The following is a 12,931-nucleotide window of genomic DNA, read 5'->3' as shown; positions in this document are numbered from 1 at the left end:
TGAAGGTCAATTGGGTGACACAGGCATGAGGACTGAAAGGGCAGTATGTCTAAATTTAAAAGTATCTGAATAAATAAAAACACAAAACTATGTAAAAAGCATTTGGACAGACAAATCATTTTTTATTTTAAATTTGTTGAGCCATTTGCAGCTGTTACTCTCCATTATAAGAACAGATTCTGCTTCTGCACCAGGACTAATCTGTCCCAACTTGTACTTGGCAGGCCTCACACTGACGAGTGGAGAATTATCACAACTTTGTTTTCTCTTGCTGAATTCCATGAGAGTTCAACATTGGAAAACAGTTGTGGTTTGTCTGGAGAAATAGCTGCCAGAAAAATAGCGAATGCTACCATCTCTCGGGCACATTTTTCAAAGAATCTTGCATTTGCCAAAATGTATGGAACAAAATTCGACCAAGAAACAGGTCCGTACTAACACAGCATATCAAATAATCTGCTGTTTTTGCGATAAGACGAGAGTTGATGTGAGACTTGATTATGCACCTTCCAGAAAACAGATCAAAATTTCTACAGTGGGAAATGGAAATGTCACACTAAGCCATAAGAGCTGGATTTCTCACTTTTATGATGCTATATATTCCAGAAGTCTCAGAATCAATCAAAAACAGTTGTTTCTTCTTATTTCTCATGTTGTTATTTAAAGTGGCAGCCTGGCACCCAACAACAATGCAGCTGGTGTGAGGAATCCCAATGGAAATATCTTCAGGATTTCCACCCATTGGCCTTTTGCACTTCATTGACGTTCAACATGTGGCAACATTTTGCTAAATTTGCAAATGTGAAGCCAGGGACTGTAATATAAGTATTATTTCTGCACTTGTCTGACATCATGTTATAAGAAGTGATTTATGTATCTCTGTGGACTTTTCATCCAAATCCATGAGATGTTTCTTTTCTCTCTCCATTGCATGTTCTTCAGCAACACCCACTGGCCGACCATTAAATTTACCACTGATTTAACAAGTTACAGAGATAAATTGTATTTCCAAAATGAGCAAACTTGAGTCTAAAGATAAATAAATCCCTTGGTCCTGATTGAATGCATCCCAGAATACTGAAAGAAATGTCAGAAGTTGTAGCAGAGGCTTTGGTGATAATTTACAAAAGTTTTCTGGACTCTGAGTTGGTCTCAATGGATTGGAAAAAGGCGAATGTCACACCATTATTTAAAAAAGAATGGAGGCAAAAGGCAAAGAATTAAAGGACAGTTAGTTTAACATCTGTGATTGGGAAAATGCTTGAAGCTATCATTAAAGAAATGGGCATCTGGAGGGAAATGGATCCATTAAGCAGATGCTGCATGGATTCAGCAAAAGCAGGTCCAAGTTCTAGTATCATCTTCAAAGAAACACAAGCATCGATATTCCGAATTACTATCTTATTAATTCAATAAATCAAACTTCATAGTTTCAGCTGTAAGTAGCTTTAATTCATTGACAAAATGAATAAACATTTTGCATAACTTCACATTGAGATTTTCCTGATGAGTAACAAAGCAGAGTGTATAATGATATTCCACTTTAAGAAGAAATAAATAAAATAAAATGAAATGAATTCAAAGAAAATATCTGACAAAATTCTTCGAAGAATGAGATATAAACTCTCGGTCCACTTGGATATTATAACGTATTGGTAACATGACAAACAATTAATAAAAAGCAAACACAAGGTCTTAACCTTTACAGCAGGTTCAGTTTGATGAACTTACTAGAGTTCTTTGATGATAGAATGAGTGCAGTAGATAGAGGGGATCAAATGGGCATTGTTTAATTGGATTTCCAGAAGCCGTTCAATACGGTGCCACATACATGGCTTATCCACAAGATGACGATGCATAGAGTGGGGATTGATCGATTAGCAAAGATAGAGGATTGGTTAACCAATAGCAAGCAGAGAGTTGGTATACAGGAGTATTTTTCTAGTTGGCGGGGTGGCACAGGGGTCAGTGCTGAGCCTGCAACTGTTCATGATATTTTTTTAAAAATGATCCGGAGAAGGGACAGAGTGTGGTGTATCTCAGTTTGCTGATGACGCTAAAATGAGTGGAACAGCAAATTGTGCAGAGACTACAGAGTCTGTAGAGATAAATGGCTTCTGAGTGGGCAAGGGTGGTAAATGTGAGCTTCTCTACTTTGGAAGCAAAAATGGAAGATGAAATTATTTAAATGGCAAGTAATTGCAGTATGCTGCCATGCAGACGAACTAGGGTGTGCTTGTGCATTAATCAGAAAAGGTTGGTTTGCAGGTTATCAAGAGGCCAATGGAATGTTGGCCTTCATTGCTAGAAAAATTGAATTTGGGAGCAGGGAGGTTATGTAGCAACTTTACAAGGTACAACACCTGGAGTTCTGATCTCCTTAATTAGGAAGGGAGACAATCCAGAGGAGGTTCACCAGGTTGATTCCAGAGTTGAGGGGGCTAGCCTTTGATGAGAGATTGAGTCATCTGGGGCCGTACTCACTAGAATGTAGAAGAATGAGAGGGGATCTTGTCAAAACATATAAAATTGTGAAAGGCATAGATAAGATAGAGGTAGGAAAGTTGTTTCCATTGGTGGAGGAGACTAGAACAAGGGACAAAGGCTCAAGATCCAGGGTGGTAGATTTATGACTGAGATGAGGAAGAATTGCTTTTCCAAGAAGGTGGTGAATCTATGGAATTTACTGCCTTTTGAAGCAGTGGAAGCCACCTCAGTAAACATTTAAGGCAAAGTTGGATAGATTTTAAGTAGAGGAATTGAGGTAGGGGGAGATGAGCCAATTATCAAATCAGCCATGATTTCACAGGCTTGATGGGCCGGATGGTCTAGTCTTGCTGCTATTTCTTGTATCCTTAATAAAAATTAACTTTAACCATTCACTTTTAGATACATAATGGTACTTCTAATATCAAATACATTTTTGATTTTCAGTGAGTGAGTTAAATGTTTGTGAATTGATGCTTATGTCTTATCAACCAACAACCATAAGTAACAATTTGTAGCAAATGTTTCCACTTGTAAAATGAATTAAATTAAATGTACAGAACAGTAATAGGCTCTTCCAACCCACAAACCCGTGCCTCCCAATTAACCAACAACGTTTTGAAGGGTGGGGGAGGTGCATGGGTGGGGGGGGGGTGGTGGGGGTGGAAACCAGAGCACCCAGAGGAAACCTTTGCAGATACAGGAAAAACATACAAAACTCTTTGTAGTCTGAGCAAGATTCAAACCCAGATAACTGACGTTGTAACAGAGATGTACTTTCTGCTATGCCCTGAAAAACTTAAGAATTTGTTTTAATATTTGGAATACAGCACTGAAGCAAAATGCATAACTTGACCAGAAGCTGAGACTAGTGAACTGGAAACATGAATTCAAATCCTAAGCACCAGCTAGTTATCTAACTAAATTTAGGATGAAAACCTAATCTTCATAATGGTGGCCATCAAACTGCATGATATTAAAATTAAAAACTCATCTGTTTCAGTAATCTCCTCCAGGAAATGTAATGAGCTATCTTTATTCCAACTAACTTGTATTGACTCCACTCCATTCTCACCAATGGAGTGACTCTCAACCGACCTATGAAAGACCCAAGAAAGCCCATCCATTCAACTCCAGGGCCATTTAGGAATGATAAATAAAAGCTGGCCATGAACCAATGAGAATGCCAATAATCTGACGTTATTTATATCTGTCACCCAAACAGATGTCAATTTTTGTGGAAACTAGCCTAGTAGCCTCAGGTAATGTCTGTAGTCCAGTTGTAATGTATACCTGTATTATATTTTGTTTCTGTGAAATCACCCCAGGACTTCTGTGAAGTTGTGCTTTGAAGTCCAATGAGATTACCTTGGTGGCGGATTATGGATAAATGTTGAACCAAGAGATTTTGTACTTTATCTTTTATGAATGAGTCCAGTGCAACAAACAGTTAACCTTTGAATTTACATTGCATTCATTAATCTGGATTTCTCTTTTAACTAGTAATTATCCCTATGGTGGGGGAAAGAGCTAACACTTGACAAAATGGTGAAATTATCACAAGGAATCGCTCAGTGCATATGTAATTTTTTGCCACTTCTTTTGCAGGACAGGAAGCAACGAGAGACACTCGTAATTACATATTCCTTATCACTTTAATATGAACATTTCCTTTGTATTGTAATTGTAATTTCTCTCTTCCTTTCTTATTGACCTCCACTATCTGCAGTTCAAAGATTTGCTTTCAAATTTTCAGCAAAGCTGCTCAGAAGCTGACAACTGGGAAATATTTTCAACACAAGCCAATTATTTCTTGGAAAGTACCAGGGAGGAAGGAAGAGTACGCTGACTGGAGGAATGTCACAAGTAATGTTCCTGAAGATCTACACTGGGGAATCAGCATCACACCATGTAATCCCATTATTTTTTTTTATGATGGAACGCTGTAGATGATGCCAAGTTTGGAAGATCTGCCAGCAGGGTAAATGCAATCAAAAATTTAAAAATAATGACTTTGGTTGTTGAAGTAATGGCTAATAAGTTTTTTAACTTAATTGGATCAAACTAAAAGACAAAATACTATTTTCTTCACCACAGCAAGAAATTCAGAACTGTGAATAAGAAAAAAGATTTGGATATCCAAACACACAAATCACTTAAAAACAAATATGTAGGTACAAAATGGAATTTAGAGGCAAATTCAATGCTGTTAACCGACTCAATTGAGACATCATAAAAACAGGAAGAAGTGATGCTTTGGGTTAACCAAAGCTTTTGTGTGACCCAAGCAATTTAGCATTGAATTCCTGGCCTGCACCAGTAAAACATGTTGATCTTGGAAAGTAAACTGACCTGAATGATCTCAAAGTTTACATGGTTAAACTATGGGCTCAAACTTAAATTGCAGTTCCTTAAGTATCAATGTTTGCGACAGTTAAAGCGACAGTGTTTGATGGGTACAGAGAAACCTCAGGCCTCCAGTGGCAGGATTCAGAATAAAGGAATGTAATTTAAAAACTGGACAAGGCTTATCAAGACTGAAATCAGGAAACCCATTTTCCAACAATAGATAGAAGAAACCTAGAGCTGGCTCCCAGAAGTCTTTGTATTCTGGGTCAATTGAAATTTTCAAGGGTGAAGTTTTTAAATCCAGTTTGGAGATTGCTCTGTATATCTGAAGTTCAGACCTGCCGTGTTGTAAATAATTCTCAGAAAGAGCTCGAGCACTGTAATTTATTTCTGTCCCAAAGTTCCTTTGGAGAATGTGTGATGTGTAATATTGCCCCTGATGTGCCTCTTTTTGCAAAGTTCGCGGTTTTTCCTCTTTGGAATTTACAGGTCCAGCTCCTTCAATTTGAGAGCACAGTGGGCATCTTTGCATCGATGTGACCACAAGAGTTTTAGACTCCCAACCCCATGGAACTTGAGGTTGCATGTAATATTCAGTTTTGTGTGAGTTAATATGAACTCTTTATGAAGCCAATTTTATTTTCAACTTTGAACAACTCTTGTGGGCAAGTACTATCTTGCAGAAGCTATTCTTCTACCATAAGGTAAGAGATGGAATAGCTGGGAGATAGTCAAGTCAACTTTATTTACCGTATGAGCATGGTATGAAGGATAGGATGAGATAATGTTTCTCCAGGACCATAGAGCATATTTACATAGATATGTTAGGAAAGCAGTTAACACCTTAAAATATTAAGGTATTCAGACGTATACACTGAAACCCCATGGCACATTATCTACATCTGTACTGGGAATTCAGGAGCCTGATGGGTGGGGGTGGGGAGGGGGGGTGTAGCTGTTTCCCTCTCTGGATGCAAGGGCCTGAGGCCTACGGAACCTCCTCCCAGATGGCAAAAGGGAGAACAGTTTACATGTGGGATGTGTGGAATCTTCTACAATGTTTATTGCTTTTTGCCTGCATCAAGTGTAGTAGATATCCTCGATGCTAGGAAGAGGTTCCCCAATGGTCTTTTCCACTGACTCCACTATCTTCTGCAGGATCTTGTGGTCCGAGATGCTATGGCTTCCAAACCAGGCGGTCATACAGTTGCACAGGATGCTCTTAATACATCCTCTGTAGAATGTAGTGAGGACGGAGGGTGGGAGATGAACTTTCCTCAGCTTTTGCAGGAAGTAAAGGCACTGCTGGGCTTTCTTGGCAATGGAACTGGTGTTGAGGGTCCAGGTAAGATTCTCCATTAGATGCACTCTGAGGAACTTGATACTCTTGACCAGCTCAATGGTAGAGCTGTCAATAGTCAGTGGAACATGATCTCTCCAGGCCCTCATGAAGTTGACAACTGTCTTTTTTTTAAAAAAACATTCAGATACAGGTTGTTTGCTCTGCACCAGTTTGTTAGTGTCTGCTCCATCTCTGTATACTGCCTCCTCGTTCTTACTGAGAAGGCCCACAAGATCAAAGAGCAATATTACAAAAGCATTTGATGCTTTCTGGCTTTTTAACTTTGGCCACAACATTGTTGAAGAGCAATCAAACATTGGACCAGTTCAACTGTTATGAACACCTTCATGTGGTTGATAATGTATCATGAAAACCTGGGAAATTGCATTCCACAATCTCTTGTGGATATTCTAAAAGCATTGTGTGGTGTACACAGGGACCTAGTATATGGGATTGGATGAGGAGACTGGATCAGGTTTGGGGTTATTTGTTAAGGAAATGGAGTTGTCATTTGGAACAGATCATGAGCAGTGCTGATTATATGGACACATTTAAGTAGCATTCACATGAGTTTGGGTGCCCTAGTGATCAACTGGTTTGAGAGACAAATATTTTAACCTTCACTATTTGTAAGTTGATTTACTGAGAATTAATCAATGAGTTTGATTTCATTCAGGTATTGCTTAGTTATCCTGATCAACTTTATTAGTCCTTGGTCAGGTCCTGAGTTCTGTTAAAATCAGGTAGGAATTGAAATCCTGTGTATAGATGCACTACAAGTCCTACAGAAACAATCTCTACTTGTAGGCCAGGCTTTCTGCTACCTGAACTACAGCAACCAAGACTTATAGCCTGAATCTGTCGGGTTTCAGTTTGCTTGTTCTATTTGAAATTGAAACTCATTGAGGTGCAGTGAATAAATGTGAGATTAAATAAAAACTCAATTTAGCTTTCACAAATTCCCCTGAAACTTGCTGTGGAGTGAGTTTATATTTTGTACAATGGACCAATTAGCTGACTTAACCTAAAAAGAAAAGTATGAAAAAACATGTAATACCAAAGTAAATTTCTTTTTGAGCAAATGAATCTCATACAAAATTTGTTCACTTTTTTTGCCCTGTGAAAGCACAAAGTAAATGCCACTAGTCCAGGGTCTCTATCAAGAAGAAAAAGCAAATGAGTGTCCTCTTCAGAGAGCCTGAGTATCCACAGATTCTGTTAACTTCTCCACTGCTCCTGCACTCCCGTATCCTCCATAGCTGGATAACCACCTGTCCGTTCCAGCAATGAACTGGCGCTCCAGACATTAAAGTCACCTTCCTTAGTTCCTGGTTGCAAACTGCCAATACGATTCTGACACTGTCATTGCCTGAGGCCCTTTGGGTGCCCCATTCGCCATTAGCAATAGAGACTGTCCTGCCTCTTCAATTTCAGTGGTTCTCTGTACACTTCTTAAACTTGGCATTCATTTCAAGTATCACCTTTTCACCTCTTTGGACACAAGTCATCTTTTTTTTTAATCTATTTTTTTCAGCTTTGTGACCTGATTACGGCATAGTTGAGCTGCTTGGTTCTGCAACCTGTGACCTAAATCTGCTGTCTGAAAAGATTGTCTAGGCTGTTGAGCAAGTCCTAGCCATTCTAGCTTCTGAGTGTCCAGTAGAATTGCAGTGGATTAAATCCATTTACTTTTTGCAAATGCTGTAAATTTCATTTGTTCCTGTGTGCAAAATTCAACTGTTCCACAGAAGTGGAGCAAAAAAAATGTATTGTCTTCAGCATTAAGCCAAAATTTTACTTTGTGAATATTTGAATATTACAATACGCTGAAGCACATAAAAATTCTGTAAGTGCCACATTCATATTGCCCATTTTTAAAATTAAAATTGTTTAGTTGAGCTCATTGGATCATCAAACTGTAAATGTTTCTTTACAATACAACCTAGAAACATGTTTGTTTTCGCAACATTAATTTTTCATGGATTTCTTTATATTACACCAAAGTCTTCCATGGCCTCTTGATAGTTAAGATGTTGTGGATGATGATGGACTGTGTTGCCATAAGAGCATTTACACTAAAATATATCCTACTCTTATGGGATTGCTGGGTCTCATGTAAAAGCAGAGTCAGAACCTAGAATTGAGGAGGAAAACAGAGATTGAATACTGAAAAATTGATGAAAAACAGGTGGATGGTAAATAACTGTACAATGGGGAAAACCAACTCCATGTGTATTTGCATAGTAAAGCGAGATGGCCGTTCTCTGAAACAGATGTGTGTTGATTACGACAGGATGTGATTACTTGGTTATGCTATTATTAAATGACACTCTCAATCTGATGATTTGTTGCTTGGATTTAATTTGCATTCATATATTTAAGTATGAGGTGTCTGTGAGCAATAATCCAAAATTTTACTACAAAAAGGTTGATGTGTTGTAGAATTTCCAAATAAATATTTTATATTTTGTTTACATATCCATTAAAATTAAATCCTGACCAATCTTTTAATGCATTTAAGTGCAAGAAGTGCTCCTAATTTCATCCTATTAGAAGCTCAGCAGGTGATGTGCCATGTTCAAGTGTTGAAGCTCTGTAACTCAATGGAATTAGATATGGATCTGAGCCACTTTCTAGTGCTTTCTTGAGCAACTGTTTAACTAGGTGAACTCCTTTCTCTGCTTTACTGTTTGACTGTGGATGCAGAGGACAATCATACACTTCTGCAAAGTTCTGGAATTCTCTACAGCTGTAGCTGGTCCATTGTCACTGTATACAATTTGAGGAATTCCATGTCTTGCAAAGATCAGTTTCATATATTTGATTGCACAAGCAGCAGACCTATTAGGAAGCAGCATAATCTGCGGATAATTCAATAGGTAATCAATAGCCAGCAAGTAATTATTTCCATTCATGTGGAACAAATTCGTCCCAACTTTCTGACATGGTTCTGCTGGTAAGTCTATTATCATGGGTTCCTTTGTCTGCTTTGCGTGATGTTTCAAATAGGTCTTGCAGCTCAGAATCATCCTGTCAATGTCGGTGTTTATCCCTGGCCAAGAAATAGCAGTTCTGGCCCTCCTCTTGCATTTTTCCATTCCAAGGTGCCCCTCATGCACACTTTTCAGCATCTCTTGTTGCAGTGATTGAGGAATGATAATTCCATTGTATCTGAATAGAAGCCCATTGACGACATTCAGCTTGGCTCTGATGTTGTAGAATGGCTGACATTCATCTCTAGGCCATCATTCATTCAGATTTTTGATGACCTTCTGTATAACTGTCCTTTTCTGTTTCAGCTGTGGATTTCATGTCAGATACAGGAAGAGATTCAGTGATCAGGTTCATATGGAGATTCACATCTGTCTCTGTGAAATTCTCAATGTGTGTTTCCCTCTGCGTCATTGCCCTGGATAACACATCAGCTAACACAATAGAATTCTGTGATGTTTACACCAATTCAAAGTCATTAACGTTATAGCTTCATCATCGAACTTTGGATTCTTAATGACATTTCACTGAGATTTTTCTTAATTATCACTATAAATGGCTTGTGGTCTGTCTCTGCCATGAATATTGTAGACCATATACATATCTGTGGAATTTCTCGAGTCCATAGACCAAACCTAGGCATTCTTGATCTGTGCATATTGACATTCAGATGTTATCGTCCTTGATGCATATGCTACAAGCCTCCAATTTTCCCCCACATCCTGAAGTAGTACGGCACCTATTCCATCTTTTGAAGTGTCTATAGATACTTTCATCCTTCTGGATACATCAAACATCAAATGCACTGGATCTGTAGTTAGAATGGTCTTCAGTCATCCCAATTCTTCCTCATGGTTGGCTGACCACTTGAATTCACATTTGTCCTGTAACAATTTCCTTAGTTAAATTGCTTTGGAAGACAGGCTTGGTATGAATTTACCAATGAAATTGATCATTCCCAAAACTCTCAATATGCCATTTTGTCAGTGGGTCTGGGTATTTCTAACATTGCTTTCATCTTGCTCTTGTTTAGCTCCACACCTGCCTCTGACAGTTTATACTCCAGAAAGGTGATTTCCTTCACACAAACTGACATTTTTCACTTTCTTTAATCCATATTTCTGGATGTATTCTAGCACTTTGAGCTTCTTATTGAATTGCTTTTGTGTGGATCCCCATAGGATCATGGAGTCCATGTACACACATACCCCATTTATGCCTTCCATTGTACTGCGCTACAATTTTTGTTTTAATATTTTATTTATATTTTCACACAAGCTTATACAGCCATATGCATTGTTAATGCCGACCTGGCAGCTTGTATTCAAATTTACATACACTCCATTCTCATTATTGACTGCATACACAAGCTTGCATCTTTTCCAGTTCTTCTTTCCCCCCACCCCCCTCTCACCCCCAAAAAAAGAATCTAACACAGGACAGCTCATTCAGACTTTAACCAACAACATAAAACTTTACACCAGGATAATAATTAGGGAACAGGGATTGTCGCTGTTTAGTGAGCGATCGACGGGCCAATATATATTCCTGACTTTCCTTGATCAGGATTTGTGCGAGGGAGAGGACACCACAGCAGGGAATGGGGGATTCAATCACCTTTATACACCTATGTGGCACATTTACGGCTGCCAAATTCTTCAAAGTGTAAGATTTATTTCGGAAATTATGTTGCCTTCTCCAGGGGAACACAGCTCTGCATTTCCATATTCCATCGTTCAAAACTAAGACTAGAGTCTGACTTCCAGGTGTCCTGTGATACACTTCTGGAGCTGAGGAAATTCCAAAAAGCATCCTCAGACAGGAGTGTCAGCCAAACAGTGTATTAAATGTATAGTATATTGTGTTATCTTAATGCAGTTTTATTTGCCAGTAGCCCTGGGATGCGTTCAATTTAGTGAAAAACTTTGCACCAGCCATCTCGCTTGCAATTTCAGCTCTGGTTGAAATCTGATGATGTTCTCTCTTTATATTGGTCTTCAAGTCTTTTGGGTTCATGCACAGATGTAGGTTACAGTTCTTTTTGACACACACCATTCAATTTACTCCATCTGGGACTATTGTGAACCTGAGGTGGTGCTCTTTATCTTTAACTTTCACCTTGAGTTTACATGTACCTTTTGTGTTGATAGTCTGTCCATTTTGGGCTTTGAGCTGCACAGGATTTGCATGGATGTATGGCTTTATCTTCATTGCCCTGATGTCACATTCACAGATCAAATTCCCCTGTGTCCAGCTTGAATATTTGTTCCCTTTATATGTAATGATGCAGTTCACTTGTTGTGGTTGTCTCTTCATGCTTGACTGTTCAATGTCTGTTAGTTTAGGATCTTCCTGCACTACCATGCCACAAAAAGTGCATCACTGAGGGCAGTTTCTTCTGTTGTGTATATAAAGTGGACACTTTCACTTCTGTTTTTTTTCCCTTTAGGAAAAACATTGCCTTGGCTAGTGATTTTGCCCTTTGTGTTTCATACAGATTTTTCCATAGGTAGAACATTGTTTTGGTGCATGTTAAGTACCACATCGTTTGCACTTGAATATCTCTCCATCTTTTTGATGTTTCTTATCTCGTTTTTGGTTGTGTGGACATGCACTGAGTGCACAAAAGCCAGTGAAAATGAGGGCATAGCCACAGTTTTCACTGGCTTTTGTGCACTCACCAAACTTTTTCGTGTGCTGCAGAGATAATTCACTGGCATGGCATATCTTCAAAGCTCCAGTCTCTCGCAACAACCTCTGTCACTTTTTTTATCAATAATCCTGAACACAATTTGATTATGGATCATTGAATCTTGCAGCGATCCAAATTTTCATGTTCTTGCTTTTAATTTCAAGTCCACTAAAAATGTATCTAAGCTCTCTCCCTGCAGCTATATGCATGAGCAAAACAAATACCTCTCGAATGTTTCATTTTTCTTTGATGAAATGTTCATCAAACATCTTGATAACCTTGTAGAACAGGCCCTGGTCTTCTGCCTTGGCAAAATCAAATGTATTGAAAATCTCTAGTGCTTGAGGTCCTGCCACTGTAAGTAACAGTGCAATCTTTTGTGCATCAAGTCCAATGGCTTGCAGGTACAGCATGAATCATTGTTTGAACAGCCTCTACTCATGGTTGACTTTTCCAGTTCAATTTGTAGCATCAGGAACCTTCACATTTTTCATTTCTCTGCTGCTATCTGATTCTCACTCTGCACATTCCTGGTGTTTCTTCCACTCCTGGTATCATGTGATTTTTCTTGTACCATAATAAAGAAATATGGATTATTTTAAAACAGCTATACTTTATTAGCTATGGAACTCATGGTCATGTAGAGGCATCCATCTTGAATCCAACTGAGCTGCAACAAACTAGTTTCTGACTCCCTCTGGTCAGGAGTATCACGAGCACTCTATCGCCACAGGTTCTTTTTTTGGATTTGGTATCATGAATTGCCCATTCCCTGGCTATCCTTGTGAAGTTGATTATGAAACCCCTTCTTGGATTGTTGCAGATGATGGAACTCCACAGTGATATTATTTGTGATGTGTCAGAGGATGAGCACCCATTTGTATAATATGCTACAATCCTCTTTGTAGATTTAATTCTGCTATATGTATCGATACCATGTCCAGCATGTATTTTAGCTGCTGAATTACGAGGGTATTTTCCCTGCTTGAATAACACCAATGGCAAGCTTATGACAACTGGTGATGAAAACAAATGGTTTCACCTGCAAGTATTGCTTGTTTTGGGGTACC

Source organism: Narcine bancroftii, chromosome 2, assembly GCF_036971445.1.
Source record: "Narcine bancroftii isolate sNarBan1 chromosome 2, sNarBan1.hap1, whole genome shotgun sequence".
Lineage (NCBI taxonomy): Eukaryota > Metazoa > Chordata > Chondrichthyes > Torpediniformes > Narcinidae > Narcine > Narcine bancroftii.
This window is presented reverse-complemented; position numbering follows the sequence as displayed.